Below are 13,943 nucleotides of genomic sequence, written 5' to 3'. Positions count from 1 at the left end.
TAGAATACCACGAAGCCCCATTCTCAATCGCCGATAGCGTCTACGGATCTACCTTCTTCGTTGCCACTGGATTCCACGGACTCCACGTAATCATCGGATCCTCCTTCCTGACCGTCTGCCTCTTCCGACTGATCAAGTTCCACTTTACATCAGACCACCACTTCGGATTCGAGGCAGCAGCCTGATACTGACACTTCGTAGACGTCATCTGACTATTCCTCTACATAACCATCTACTGATGAGGATCTTGCTCTTCTAGTATATTAATTACAATTGACTTCCAATCTCTAGAATCTGGTATAAACCCAGAGGAGAGCAATGAACGCACTCATGTTCATATTCGCCCTATCATCAATCCTAAGCGCCGCCCTAACCGCATTAAACTTCTGACTCGCCCAAATAAACCCCGACTCAGAGAAACTCTCACCGTACGAATGTGGATTCGACCCACTTGGATCTGCTCGATTACCATTCTCAGTCCGATTCTTCCTCAGTAGCCATCCTGTTCGTCCTATTCGACCTAGAAATCGCCCTCCTACTCCCCCTGCCATGAGCCGTCCAACTCCAATCCCCCCTAATGACCCTCACCTGAACTGTAGTGATCCTCCTTCTCCTAACACTCGGACTGGCCTACGAGTGAATTCAAGGGGGCCTAGAATGAGCAGAATAACAGAAAGTTAGTCTAACCAAAAAGATAGCTGGTTTCGACCCAGCAGATTACAGCCAACCCTGTAACTTTCTTATGTCGCCCCTACATTTAAGCTTCTACTCAGCCTTCATTTTCAGCGGACTAGGGCTAGCCTTCCACCGAACCCACCTAGTATCCGCCCTACTATGCCTTGAAAGCATAATATTATCGATATTCGTAGGCCTATCAATATGATCCATCGAAAACCAAGTCTCCTCATTCACCATGGTACCAATTCTCATGCTAACCTTCTCAGCGTGTGAGGCGGGCACAGGCCTGGCCATCCTAGTAGCCTCCACCCGCACACATGGCTCTGACCATCTACACAACCTAAACCTCCTGCAATGCTAAAAATCATCCTACCCACAATCATACTTCTTCCAACAGCCCTGCTGTCTCCACCAAAATTTCTATGGACTAACACCACCTTATACAGCCTCCTAATCGCTGCCCTAAGCCTACAGTGATTAATCCCAACCTACTACCCCTACAAATTTTTATCCAACTGAACAGGAATTGACCAAATCTCATCCCCCCTCCTAGTACTATCCTGCTGACTACTCCCACTCATAATCATAGCAAGCCAAAACCACCTGCAACAAGAACCCCTACAACGCAAACGAATCTTTATCTCAACCTTAGTCGCAGTCCAGCCATTCATCCTACTAGCCTTTTCCACCACAGAACTAGCACTATTTTACATCTCATTTGAAGCAACCCTCATTCCCACCCTAATCTTAATCACCCGATGGGGGAACCAACCAGAACGCCTAAGCGCTGGCATCTACCTGCTATTCTACACGCCAGTAAGCTCTCTACCCCTGCTAATCACAATCATACACCTATACGTGAAAATTGGCACCCTGCACCTGCCAACCCTACAACTAACCCACCCAACCCTATCCACCTCATGGACAGGAATACTATCAGGTCTAGCACTGCTCATAGCATTCATAGTAAAAGCCCCACTATACGGCCTACACCTCTGACTGCCAAAAGCCCACGTAGAAGCACCCATCGCAGGCTCAATACTCCTCGCCGCCCTACTACTAAAGCTAGGAGGATACGGAATTATACGAGTCACTCTATTTATGGGCCCACTGTCCAACCTCCTGCACTACCCCTTCCTAACCCTGGCCCTATGAGGCGCCCTAATGACTAGCTCAATCTGCCTACGACAGACAGACCTAAAATCACTAATCGCTTATTCATCCGTTAGCCACATAGGCCTAGTTATCGCCGCAGGAATAATCCAAACCCACTGATCATTCTCAGGGGCAATGATCCTAATAATTTCCCATGGACTAACTTCCTCCATACTATTCTGCCTAGCCAACACAAACTATGAACGTACGCACAGCCGAATTCTACTACTCACACGAGGCCTACAACCTCTCCTACCACTCATAGCTACCTGATGATTGCTGGCCAATCTAACAAACATAGCCTTACCCCCAACAACAAACCTCATAGCAGAGCTAACCATTATAATCACCTTATTCAACTGATCTGCCTTCACGATCATCCTAACAGGAATCGCAACCCTACTAACCGCCTCCTACACCTTATTCATACTACTAATGACCCAACGAGGCTCAATCCCCTCCCACATCACATCTATGCAAAACTCAACCACGCGAGAACACCTGCTCATAACACTCCACATTATCCCAATATTCCTCCTAATCCTCAAACCCGAACTGATCTCCGGAATCCCCTCATGCAAGTATAGTTTAAACCAAACATTAGACTGTGATTCTAAGAATAGAAGTTCAAACCTTCTTACCTGCCGAGGGGAGGGTTTAACCAACAAGAGCTGCTAACTCTTACATCTGAGCCTAAAACCTCAGCCCCCTTACTTTTAAAGGATAACAGCAATCCACTGGTCTTAGGAACCACCCATCTTGGTGCAAATCCAAGTAAAAGGAGTGAACCCCACACTACTAATCAACTCCCTCACACTACTCACGCTGACAATCCTCCTAACCCCAATCATCCTGCCATTTCTATTTAAAAACTTTAAAAACACCCCACAAGCCACCACCCGCGCTGTTAAAACCGCATTCCTAATTAGCCTAGCCCCTACAACCGCATTCATCTACTCGGGAGTAGAATCTGTCACCTGCCACTGGGAATGAAAATTCATTATAAACTTTAAAATCCCCCTGAGCCTAAAAATAGACCAATACTCAACAACATTTCTTCCAATCGCCCTATTTGTAACATGATCAATCCTACAATTCGCCATATGATACATGGCCTCAGAGCCATACGTAACAAAATTTTTCACCTACCTACTGACATTCCTAGTCGCCATACTCCTCCTAACAACCGCAAACAACATATTCCTCCTATTCGTAGGCTGGGAAGGAGTACGAATCATGTCCTTCCTTCTCATCGGCTGATGACAAGGCCGAGCAGATGCCAACACCGCCGCCCTACGAGCCGTAATCTACAACCGAATCGGAGACATCGGACTGATCCTGAGCATAGCATGACTAGCTTCAACATTCAACACCTGAGAGATCCAACAAGCCGTACACCCCCACCAAACCCCAATCCTCCCCCTCATAGGATTAATCCTCGCAGCCGCAGGAAAATCCGCCCAATTTGGACTCCACCCATGACTGCCCGCAGCAATAGAAGGCCCCACCCCAGTATCAGCCCTACTGCACTCCAGTACCATAGTAGTAGCCGGAATCTTCCTGCTCATCCGCATGCACCCCCTGCTAGCCACCAACCAGACAGCCCTAACTGCCTGCCTATGCCTAGGTGCTCTATCAACCCTATTTGCTGCCACATGCGCCCTAACCCAAAATGACATCAAAAAAATCATTGCTTTCTCAACATCCAGCCAACTAGGACTAATAATAGTCACTATCGGACTAAACCTCCCACAACTAGCCTTCCTACACATCTCAACCCATGCCTTCTTTAAAGCCATACTATTCCTATGCTCAGGGTCTATCATCCACAACCTAAACGGAGAACAAGATATCCGAAAGATAGGAGGCCTACAGAAAATACTCCCAGTCACTACTTCCTGCCTAACCATCGGAAACCTGGCGCTGATAGGAACCCCATTCCTAGCCGGATTCTACTCAAAAGACCTCATCATCGAAAGCTTAAACACATCATACCTAAATACTTGAGCCCTACTCCTAACCCTTATAGCCACAGCATTCACCGCAACCTACAGCATCCGCATAACCATCCTAGTCCAAGCTGGACAAACCCGAATCCCCCCAATAGTATCAATAAACGAAAACAACCCACTAATCACCGCCCCCCTAACCCGACTCGCCCTAGGCAGCATTACAGCAGGAATAATCATTACCTCTTCCATACCATATCAGTGCAGTGAGTCCAGAGAGTGCGCTGGAACCACTGGGGATGCAGTGCAGTGAGTCCAGAGAGTGCACTGGCACCACTGGGGATGCCCTGCAGTGAGTCCAGAGAGTGCACTGGCACCAGTGGGGATGCACTGCAGTGAGTCCAGTGAGTGCACTGGCACCACTGGGGATGCAGTGCAGTGAGTCCAGAGAGTGCACTGGCACCACTGGGGAAGCAGTGCAGTGAGTCCAGAGAGTGCAGTGGCACCACTAGGGATGCAGTGCAGTGAGTCCAGAGAGTGCACTGGCAGCACTGGGGATGCAGTGCAGTGAGTCCAGAGAGTGCACTGGCACCACTGGGGATGCAGTTCAGTGAGTCCAGAGAGTGCACTGGCACCACTGGGGATGCAGTGCAGTGAGTCCAGAGATTGCACTGGCACCACTGGGGATGCAGTGCTGTGAATCCAGAGAGCGCACAGGCACCACTGGGGATGCAGTGCAGTGAGTCCAGAGAGTGCACTGGCACCACTGGGGATGCACTGCAGTGAGCCCAGAGAGTGCACTGGCACCAGTGGGGATGCACTGCAGTGAGTCCAGTGAGTGCACTGGCACCACTGGTGATGCACTGCTGTGAGTCCAGACAGTGCTCTTGCACCACAGGGGATGCAGTGCAGTGACTCAAGAGAGTGCACTGGCACCACTGGGGATGCAGTGCAGTGAGTCCAGTGAGTGTACTGGCACCACTGGGGATGCAGTGCAGTGAGTCCAGAGAGTGCACTGGCACCACTGAGAATGCACTTCAGTGAGTCCAGAGAGTGCATTGGCACCACTGGGGATGCACTTCAGTGAGTCCAGAGAGTGCACTGGCACCACTGGGGATGCAGTGCTGTGACTCCAGAGAGTGCACTGGCACCACTGGGGATGCAGTGCAGTGAGTCCAGAGAGTGCACGGGCACCACTGGGGATGCGGTGCCGGGAGTCCAGAGAGTGCTTTGGCACCAGTGGGGATGCACTGCAGTTACTCCAGAGACTGCACTGGCACCACTGGGGATGCAGTGCAGTGAGTCCAGAGAGTGCACTGGCACCACTGGGGATGCACTGCAGTGAGTCCAGAGAGTGCACTGGCACCACTGGGGATGCACTGCAGTGAGTCCAGAGAGTGCACTGTCACCACTGGGGATGCAGTGCAGTGAGCCCAGAGAGTGCACTGGCACCACTGGGGATGCAGTGCAGTGAGTCCAGAGAGTGCACTGGCACCACTGGGGATGCACTGCAGTGAATCCAGTGAGTGCACTGGCACCACTGGGGATACAGTGCAGTGAGTCCAGAGAGTGCACTGGCACCACTGGGGATGCAGTGCAGTGAGTCCAGAGAGTGCACTGGCACCACTGGGGATGCACTGCAGTGAGTCCAGAGAGTGCACTGGCACCACTGGGGATGCAGTGCAGTGAGTCCAGAGAGTGCACTGGCACCACTGGTGATGCACTGCAGTGAGTCCAGAGATTGCACTGGCACCACTGTGGATGCAGTGCAGTGACTCCAGAGACTTCACTGGCACCACTGGGAATGCAGAGAAGTGAGTGCAGAGAGTGCACTGGCACCACTGGGGATGCAGTGCAGTGAGTCCAGAGAGTGCACTGGCACCACCTGTGATGCAGTGCAGTGAGTCCAGAGAGTGCACTGGCACCAATGGGGCTGCAGTGCAGTGAGTCCAAAGAGTGCACTGGCACCACTGGGAATGCACTGCAGTGAGTCCAGAGAGTGCACTGGCACCACTGGTGATGCAGTACAGTGAGTCCAGAGACTGCACTGGCACCACTGGGGATGCACTGCAGTGAGTCCAGAGAGTGCACTGGCACCACTGGGGATGCACTACAGTGAGTGCAGAGATTGCACTGGCACCACTGGGGATGCAGTGCAGTGAGTCCAGAGAGTGCACTGGCACCACTGGGGATGCAGTGCATTGAGTCCAGAGAGTGCACTGGCACAACTGGGGATGCACTTCAGTGAGTCCAGAGAGTGCACTGGCACCACTGGGGATGCAGTGCAGTGAGTCCAGAGAGTGCACTGGCACCACTGGGGATGCACTGCAGTGAGTCCAGAGAGTACACTGGCACCAGTGGGGATGCAGTGCAGTGAGTCCAGAGAGTGCACTTGCACCACTGGGGATGCAGTGCAGTGAGTCCAGAGAGTGCACTGGCACCACTGGGGATGTGTCCAGTGAGTCCAGTGAGTGCACTGGGAACACTGGCGATGCAGTGCAGTGAGTCCAGAGAGTACACTGGCACCAGTGGGGATGCAGTGCAGTGAGTCCAGAGAGTGCACTGGCACCACTGGGGATGCAGTGCAGTCAGTCCAGAGACTGCACTGGCACCACTGGGGATGCAGTACAGTGAGTCCAGAGAGTGCACTGGCACCACTGGGGATGCACTGCAGTGAGTCCAGACAGTGCACTGGCACCACTGGGGATGCCCTGCAGTGAGTCCAGACAGTGCACTGGCACCACTGGGGATGCAGTGCAGTGAGTCCAGAGAGTGCACTGGCACCACTGGGGATGCACTGCAGTGAGTCCAGACAGTGCACTGGCACCACTGGGGATGCCCTGCAGTGAGTCCAGAGAGTGCACTGGCACCACTGGGGATGCAGTGCAGTGAGTCCAGAGAGTGCACTGGCACCACTGGGGATGCCCTGCAGTGAGTCCAGAGAGTACACTGGCACCAGTGGGGATGCAGTGCAGTGAGTCCAGAGAGTGCACTGGCACCACTGGGGATGCAGTGCAGTCAGTCCAGAGACTGCACTGGCACCACTGGGGATGCAGTACAGTGAGTCCAGAGAGTGCACTGGCACCACTGGGGATGCACTGCAGTGAGTCCAGAGAGTGCACTGGCACCACTGGGGATGCACTGCAGTGAGTCCAGAGAGTGCACTGGCACCACTGGGGATGCACTGCAGTGAGTCCAGAGAGTGTACTGGCACCACTGGGGATGCACTGAAGTGAGTCCAGAGAGTGCACTGGCACCACTGAGAATGCACTTCAGTGAGTCCAGAGAGTGCACTGGCACCACTGGGGATGCACTGCAGTGAGTCCACAGAGTGCACTAGCACCACTGGGGATGCAGTGCAGTGAGTCCAGAGAGTGCGCTGGAACCACTGGGGATGCAGTGCAGTGAGTCCAGAGAGTGCACTGGCACCACTGGGGATGCAGTGCAGTGAGTCCAGAGAGTGCACTGGCACCAGTGGGGATGCACTGCAGTGAGTCCAGTGAGTGCACTGGCACCACTGGGGATGCAGTGCAGTGAGTCCAGAGAGTGCACTGGCACCACTGGGGAAGCAGTGCAGTGAGTCCAGAGAGTGCAGTGGCACCACTAGGGATGCAGTGCAGTGAGTCCAGAGAGTGCACTGGCAGCACTGGGGATGCAGTGCAGTGAGTCCAGAGTTTGCACTGGCACCACTGGGGATGCAGTTCAGTGAGTCCAGAGAGTGCACTGGCACCACTGGGGATGCAGTGCAGTGAGTCCAGAGAGTGCACTGGCACCACTGAGAATGCACTTCAGTGAGTCCAGAGAGTGCACTGGCACCACTGGGGATGCAGTGCAGTGAGTCCAGAGATTGCACTGGCACCACTGGGGATGCAGTGCTGTGACTCCAGAGAGCGCACAGGCACCACTGGGGATGCAGTGCAGTGAGTCCAGAGAGTGCACTGGCACCACTGGGGATGCACTGCAGTGAGCCCAGAGAGTGCACTGGCACCAGTGGGGATGCACTGCAGTGAGTCCAGTGAGTGCACTGGCACCACTGGGGAAGCAGTGCAGTGAGTCCAGAGAGTGCAGAGGCACCACTGGGGATGCAGTTTAGTGAGTCCAGAGAGTGCACTGGCACCACTGGGGATGCAGTGCAGTGAGTCCAGTGAGTGTACTGGCACCACTGGGGATGCACTGCAGTGAGTCCAGAGAGTGCACTGGCACCACTGAAAATGCACTTCAGTGAGTCCAGAGAGTGCACTGGCACCACTGGGGATGCACTGCAGTGAGTCCAGAGAGGGCACTGGCACCACTGGGGATGCAGTGCTGTGACTCCAGAGAGTGCACTGGCACCACTGGGGATGCAGTGCAGTGAGTCCAGAGAGTGCACTGGCACCACTGCGGATGCGGTGCCGGGAGTCCAGAGAGTGCTTTGGCACCAGTGGGGATGCACTGCATTTACTCCAGAGACTGCACTGGCACCACTGGGGATGCAGTGCAGTGAGTCCAGAGAGTGCACTGGCACCACTGGGGATGCAGTGCAGTGAGTCCAGAGAGTGCACTGTCACCACTGCGGATGCAGTGCAGTGAGTCCACAGAGTGCACTGGCACCACTGGGGTAGCAGTGCAGTGAGTCCAGAGAGTGCACTGGCACCACTGGGGATGCAGTGCAGTGAGTCCAGAGAGTGCACTGGCACCACTGGTGATGCACTGCTGTGAGTCCAGAGAGTGCTCTTGCACCACAGGGGATGCAGTGCAGTGACTCAAGAGAGTGCACTGGCACCACTGGGGATGCAGTGCAGTGAGTCCAGAGAGTGCACTGGCACCACTGGAGATGCAGTGCAGTGAGTCCAGAGAGTGCAATGGCACCACTGCGGATGCACTGCAGTGAGTCCAGAGAGTGCACTGGCTCCACTGGGGATGCACTGCAGTGAGTCCAGAGAGTGCACTGGCACCACTGGGGATGCACTGCAGTGAGTCCAGAGAGTGTACTGGCACCACTGGGGATGCACTGAAGTGAGTCCAGAGAGTGCACTGGCACCACTGAGAATGCACTTCAGTGAGTCCAGAGAGTGCACTGGCACCACTGGGGATGCACTTCAGTGAGTCCACAGAGTGCACTAGCACCACTCGGGATGCAGTGCAGTGAGTCCAGAGAGTGCGCTGGAACCACTGGGGATGCAGTGCAGTGAGTCCAGAGAGTGCACTGGCACCACTGGGGATGCAGTGCAGTGAGTCCAGAGAGTGCACTGGCACCAGTGGGGATGCACTGCAGTGAGTCCAGTGAGTGCACTGGCACCACTGGGGATGCAGTGCAGTGAGTCCAGAGAGTGCACTGGCACCACTGGGGAAGCAGTGCAGTGAGTCCAGAGAGTGCAATGGCACCACTAGGGATGCAGTGCAGTGAGTCCAGAGAGTGCACTGGCAGCACTGGGGATGCAGTGCAGTGAGTCCAGAGAGTGCACTGGCACCACTGGGGATGCAGTTTAGTGAGTCCAGAGAGTGCACTGGCACCACTGGGGATGCAGTGCAGTGAGTCCAGAGAGTGCACTGGCACCACTGAGAATGCACTTCAGTGAGTCCAGAGAGTGCACTGGCACCACTGGGGATGCAGTGCAGTGAGTCTAGAGAGTGCACTGGCACCACTGGGGATGCATTGCAGTGAGTCCAGAGAGTGCACTGGCACCACTGGGGATGCAGTACAGTGAGTCCAGTGAGTGCACTGGTACCACTGGGGATGTAGTGCAGTGACTCGAGAGAGTGCACTTGCACCACTGGGGATGCAGTGCAGTGAGTCCAGAGAGTGCACTGGCACCACTGGGGATGCACTGCAGTGAGTCCAGAGAGTGCACTGGCACCACTGGGGATGCAGTGCAGTGAGTCCAGAGAGTGCACTGGCACCACTGGTGATGCACTGCAGTGAGTCCAGAGATTGCACTGGCACCACTGTGGATGCAGTGCAGTGAGTCCAGAGACTTCACTGGCACCACTGGGCATGCAGAGAAGTGAGTGCAGAGAGTGCACTGGCACCACTGGGGATGCAGTGCAGTGAGTCCAGAGAGTGCACTGGCACCACTGGGGATGCAGTGCAGTGAGTCCAGAGAGTGCACTGGCACCACTGGGGATGCAGTGCAGTGAGTCCAGAGAGTTCACTGGTACCACTGGGGATGCACTGCAGTGAGTCCAGAGAGTGCACTGGCACCACTGAGAATGCACTTCAGTGAGTCCAGAGAGTGCACTGGCACCACTGGGGATGCACTGCAGTGAGTCCAGAGAGTGCACTGGCACCACTGTGGATGCAGTGCAGTGAGTCCAGAGACTTCACTGGCACCACTGGGCATGCAGAGAAGTGAGTGCAGAGAGTGCACTGGCACCACTGGGGATGCAGTGCAGTGAGTTCAGAGAGTGCACTGGCACCACTGGGTATGCAGTGCAGTGAGTCCAGAGAGTTCACTGGTACCACCTGTGATGCAGTGCAGTGAGTCCAGAGAGTGCACTGGCACCAATGGGGCTGCAGTGCAGTGAGTCCAAAGAGTGCACTGGCACCACTGGGAATGCACTGCAGTGAGTCCAGAGAGTGCACTGGCACCACTGGTGATGCAGTACAGTGAGTCCAGAGAGTGCACTGGCACCACTGGGGATGCAGTGCAGTGAGTCCAGAGAGTGCACTGGCACCACTGGGGATGCACTGCAGTGAGTCCAGAGAGTACACTGGCACCAGTGGGGATGCACTTCAGTGAGTCCAGAGAGTGCACTGGCACCACTGGGGATGCACTGCAGTGAGACCAGAGAGTGCACTGGCACCACTGGGGATGTAGTGCAGTGACTCGAGAGAGTGCACTGGCACCACTGGGGATGCAGTGCAGTGAGTCCAGAGAGTACACTGGCACCAGTGGGGATGCAGTGCAGTGAGTCCAGAGAGTGCACTGGCACCACTGGGGATGCAGTGCAGTCAGTCCAGTGAGTGCACTGGCACCACTGGGGGTGCAGTACAGTGAGTCCAGAGAGTGCACTGGCACCACTGGGGATGCACTGCAGTGAGTCCACAGAGTGCACTAGCACCACTGGGGATGCAGTGCAGTGAGTCCAGAGAGTGCGCTGGAACCACTGGGGATGCAGTGCAGTGAGTCCAGAGAGTGCACTGGCACCAGTGGGGATGCACTGCAGTGAGTCCAGTGAGTGCACTGGCACCACTGGGGATGCAGTGCAGTGAGTCCAGAGAGTGCACTGGCACCACTGGGGAAGCAGTGCTGTGACTCCAGAGAGCGCACAGGCACCACTGGGGATGCAGTGCAGTGAGTCCAGAGAGTGCACTGGCACCACTGGGGATGCACTGCAGTGAGCCCAGAGAGTGCACTGGCACCAGTGGGGATGCACTGCAGTGAGTCCAGAGAGTGCACTGGCACCACTGAGAATGCACTTCAGTGAGTCCAGAGAGTGCACTGGCACCACTGGGGATGCAGTGCAGTGAGTCCAGAGATTGCACTGGCACCACTGGGGATGCAGTGCTGTGACTCCAGAGAGCGCACAGGCACCACAGGGGATGCAGTGCAGTGAGTCCAGGGAGTGCACTGGCACCACTGGGGATGCACTGCAGTGAGCCCAGAGAGTGCACTGGCACCAGTGGGGATGCACTGCAGTGAGTCCAGTGAGTGTACTGGCACCACTGGGGAAGCAGTGCAGTGAGTCCAGAGAGTGCACTGGCACCACTGGTGATGCAGTTTAGTGAGTCCAGAGAGTGCACTGGCACCACTGGGGATGCAGTGCAGTGAGTCCAGTGAGTGTACTGGCACCACTGGGGATGCACTGCAGTGAGTCCAGAGAGTGCACTGGCACCACTGAGAATGCACTTCAGTGAGTCCAGAGAGTGCACTGGCACCACTGGGGATGCAGTGCTGTGACTCCAGAGAGTGCACTGGCACCACTGGGGTGCAGTGCAGTGAGTCCAGAGAGTGCACTGGCACCACTGGGGATGCGGTGCCGGGAGTCCAGAGAGTGCTTTGGCACCAGTGGGGATGCACTGCAGTTACTCCAGAGACTGCACTGGCACCACTGGGGATGCAGTGCAGTGAGTCAAGAGAGTGCACTGGCACCACTGGGGATGCAGTGCAGTGAGTCCAGAGAGTGCACTGGCACCACTGGGGATGCACTGCAGTGAATCCAGTGAGTGCACTGGCACCACTGGGGATGCAGTGCAGTGAGTCCAGAGAGTGCACTGGCACCACTGGGGATGCATTGCAGTGAGTCCGGAGAGTGCACTGGCACCACAGATGATGCAGTACAGTGAGTCCAGTGAGTGCACTGGTACCACTGGGGATGTAGTGCAGTGACTCGAGAGAGTGCACTTGCACCACTGGGGATGCAGTGCAGTGAGTCCAGAGAGTGCACTGGCACCACTGGGGATGCACTGCAGTGAGTCCAGAGAGTGCACTGGCACCACTGGGGATGCACTGCAGTGAGTCCAGAGAGTGCACTGGCACCACTGGTGATGCACTGCAGTGAGTCCAGAGATTGCACTGGCACCACTGTGGATGCAGTGCAGTGAGTCCAGAGACTTCACTGGCACCACTGGGAATGCAGAGAAGTGAGTGCAGAGAGTGCACTGGCACCACTGGGGATGCAGTGCAGTGAGTCCAGAGAGTGCACTGGCACCACTGGGGATGCAGTGCAGTGAGTCCAGAGAGTGCACTGGCACCACCTGTGATGCAGTGCAGTGAGTCCAGAGAGTGCACTGGCACCAATGGGGCTGCAGTGCAGTGAGTCCAAAGAGTGCACTGGCACCACTGGGAATGCACTGCAGTGAGTCCAGAGAGTGCACTGGCACCACTGGTGATGCAGTACAGTGAGTCCAGAGAGTGCACTGGCACCACTGGGGATGCACTGCAGTGAGTCCAGAGAGTGCACTGGCACCACTGGGGATGCACTACAGTGAGTCCAGAGATTGCACTGGCACCACTGGGAATGCAGTGCAGTGAGTCCAGAGAGTGCACTGGCACAACTGGGGATGCACTGCAGTGAGTCCAGAGAGTGCACTGGCACCACTGGGGATGCAGTGCAGTGAGTCCAGAGAGTGCACTGGCACAACTGGGGATGCACTGCAGTGAGTCCAGAGAGTGCACTGACACCACTGGGGATGCAGTGCAGTGAGTCCAGAGAGTGCACTGGCACCACTGGGGATGCACTGCAGTGAGTCCAGAGAGTACACTGGCACCAGTGGGGATGCAGTGCAGTGAGTCCAGAGAGTGCACTGGTAGCACTGGGGATGCAGTGCAGTGAGTCCAGAGAGTGCACTGGCACCACTGGGGATGCAGTGCAGTGAGTCCAGAGAGTGCACTGGCACCACTGGGGATGCAGTGCAGTCAGTCCAGTGAGTGCACTGGCACCACTGGGGGTGCAGTACAGTGAGTCCAGAGAGTGCACTGGCACCACTGGGGATGCACTGCAGTGAGTCCACAGAGTGCACTAGCACCACTGGGGATGCAGTGCAGTGAGTCCAGAGAGTGCGCTGGCACCACTGGGGATGCAGTGCAGTGAGTCCAGAGAGTGCACTGGCACCAGTGGGGATGCACTGCAGTGAGTCCAGTGAGTGCACTGGCACCACTGGGGATGCAGTGCAGTGAGTCCAGAGAGTGCACTGGCACCACTGGGGAAGCAGTGCTGTGACTCCAGAGAGCGCACGGGCACCACTGGGGATGCAGTGCAGTGAGTCCAGAGAGTGCACTGGCACCACTGGGGATGCACTGCAGTGAGCCCAGAGAGTGCACTGGCACCAGTGGGGATGCACTGCAGTGAGTCCAGAGAGTGCACTGGCACCACTGAGAATGCACTTCAGTGAGTCCAGAGAGTGCACTGGCACCACTGGGGATGCAGTGCAGTGAGTCCAGAGATTGCACTGGCACCACTGGGGATGCAGTGCTGTGACTCCAGAGAGCGCACAGGCACCACAGGGGATGCAGTGCAGTGAGTCCAGAGAGTGCACTGGCACCACTGGGGATGCACTGCAGTGAGCCCAGAGAGTGCACTGGCACCAGTGGGGATGCACTGCAGTGAGTCCAGTGAGTGTACTGGCACCACTGGGGAAGCAGTGCAGTGAGTCCAGAGAGTGCACTGGCACCACTGGTGATGCAGTTTAGTGAGTCCAGAGAGTGCACTGGCACCACTGGGGATGCAGTGCAGTGAGTC

General features: G+C 55.7%; 2 long non-coding RNA genes across 2 annotated transcripts in view; one reads left to right on the top strand and one right to left on the bottom strand.

Moving 5' to 3' along the window:
- The window catches only part of LOC308193025, a 471,820-nt gene that overhangs the window by 198,851 nt on the left and 259,026 nt on the right, over nucleotides 1-13,943 (bottom strand). The gene's annotated exons all lie outside the window — the stretch shown is intronic.
- LOC308193030 overlaps nucleotides 1-13,943 on the top strand; it is a 37,312-nt gene that overhangs the window by 18,988 nt on the left and 4,381 nt on the right. The window lies entirely within an intron of this gene.

The sequence above is a fragment of the Anser brachyrhynchus genome, assembly GCF_964034855.1.
Source record: "Anser brachyrhynchus genome assembly, chromosome: 3".
NCBI classification, from domain to species: Eukaryota; Metazoa; Chordata; class Aves; order Anseriformes; family Anatidae; genus Anser; species Anser brachyrhynchus.
This window is presented reverse-complemented; position numbering and strand designations above follow the sequence as displayed.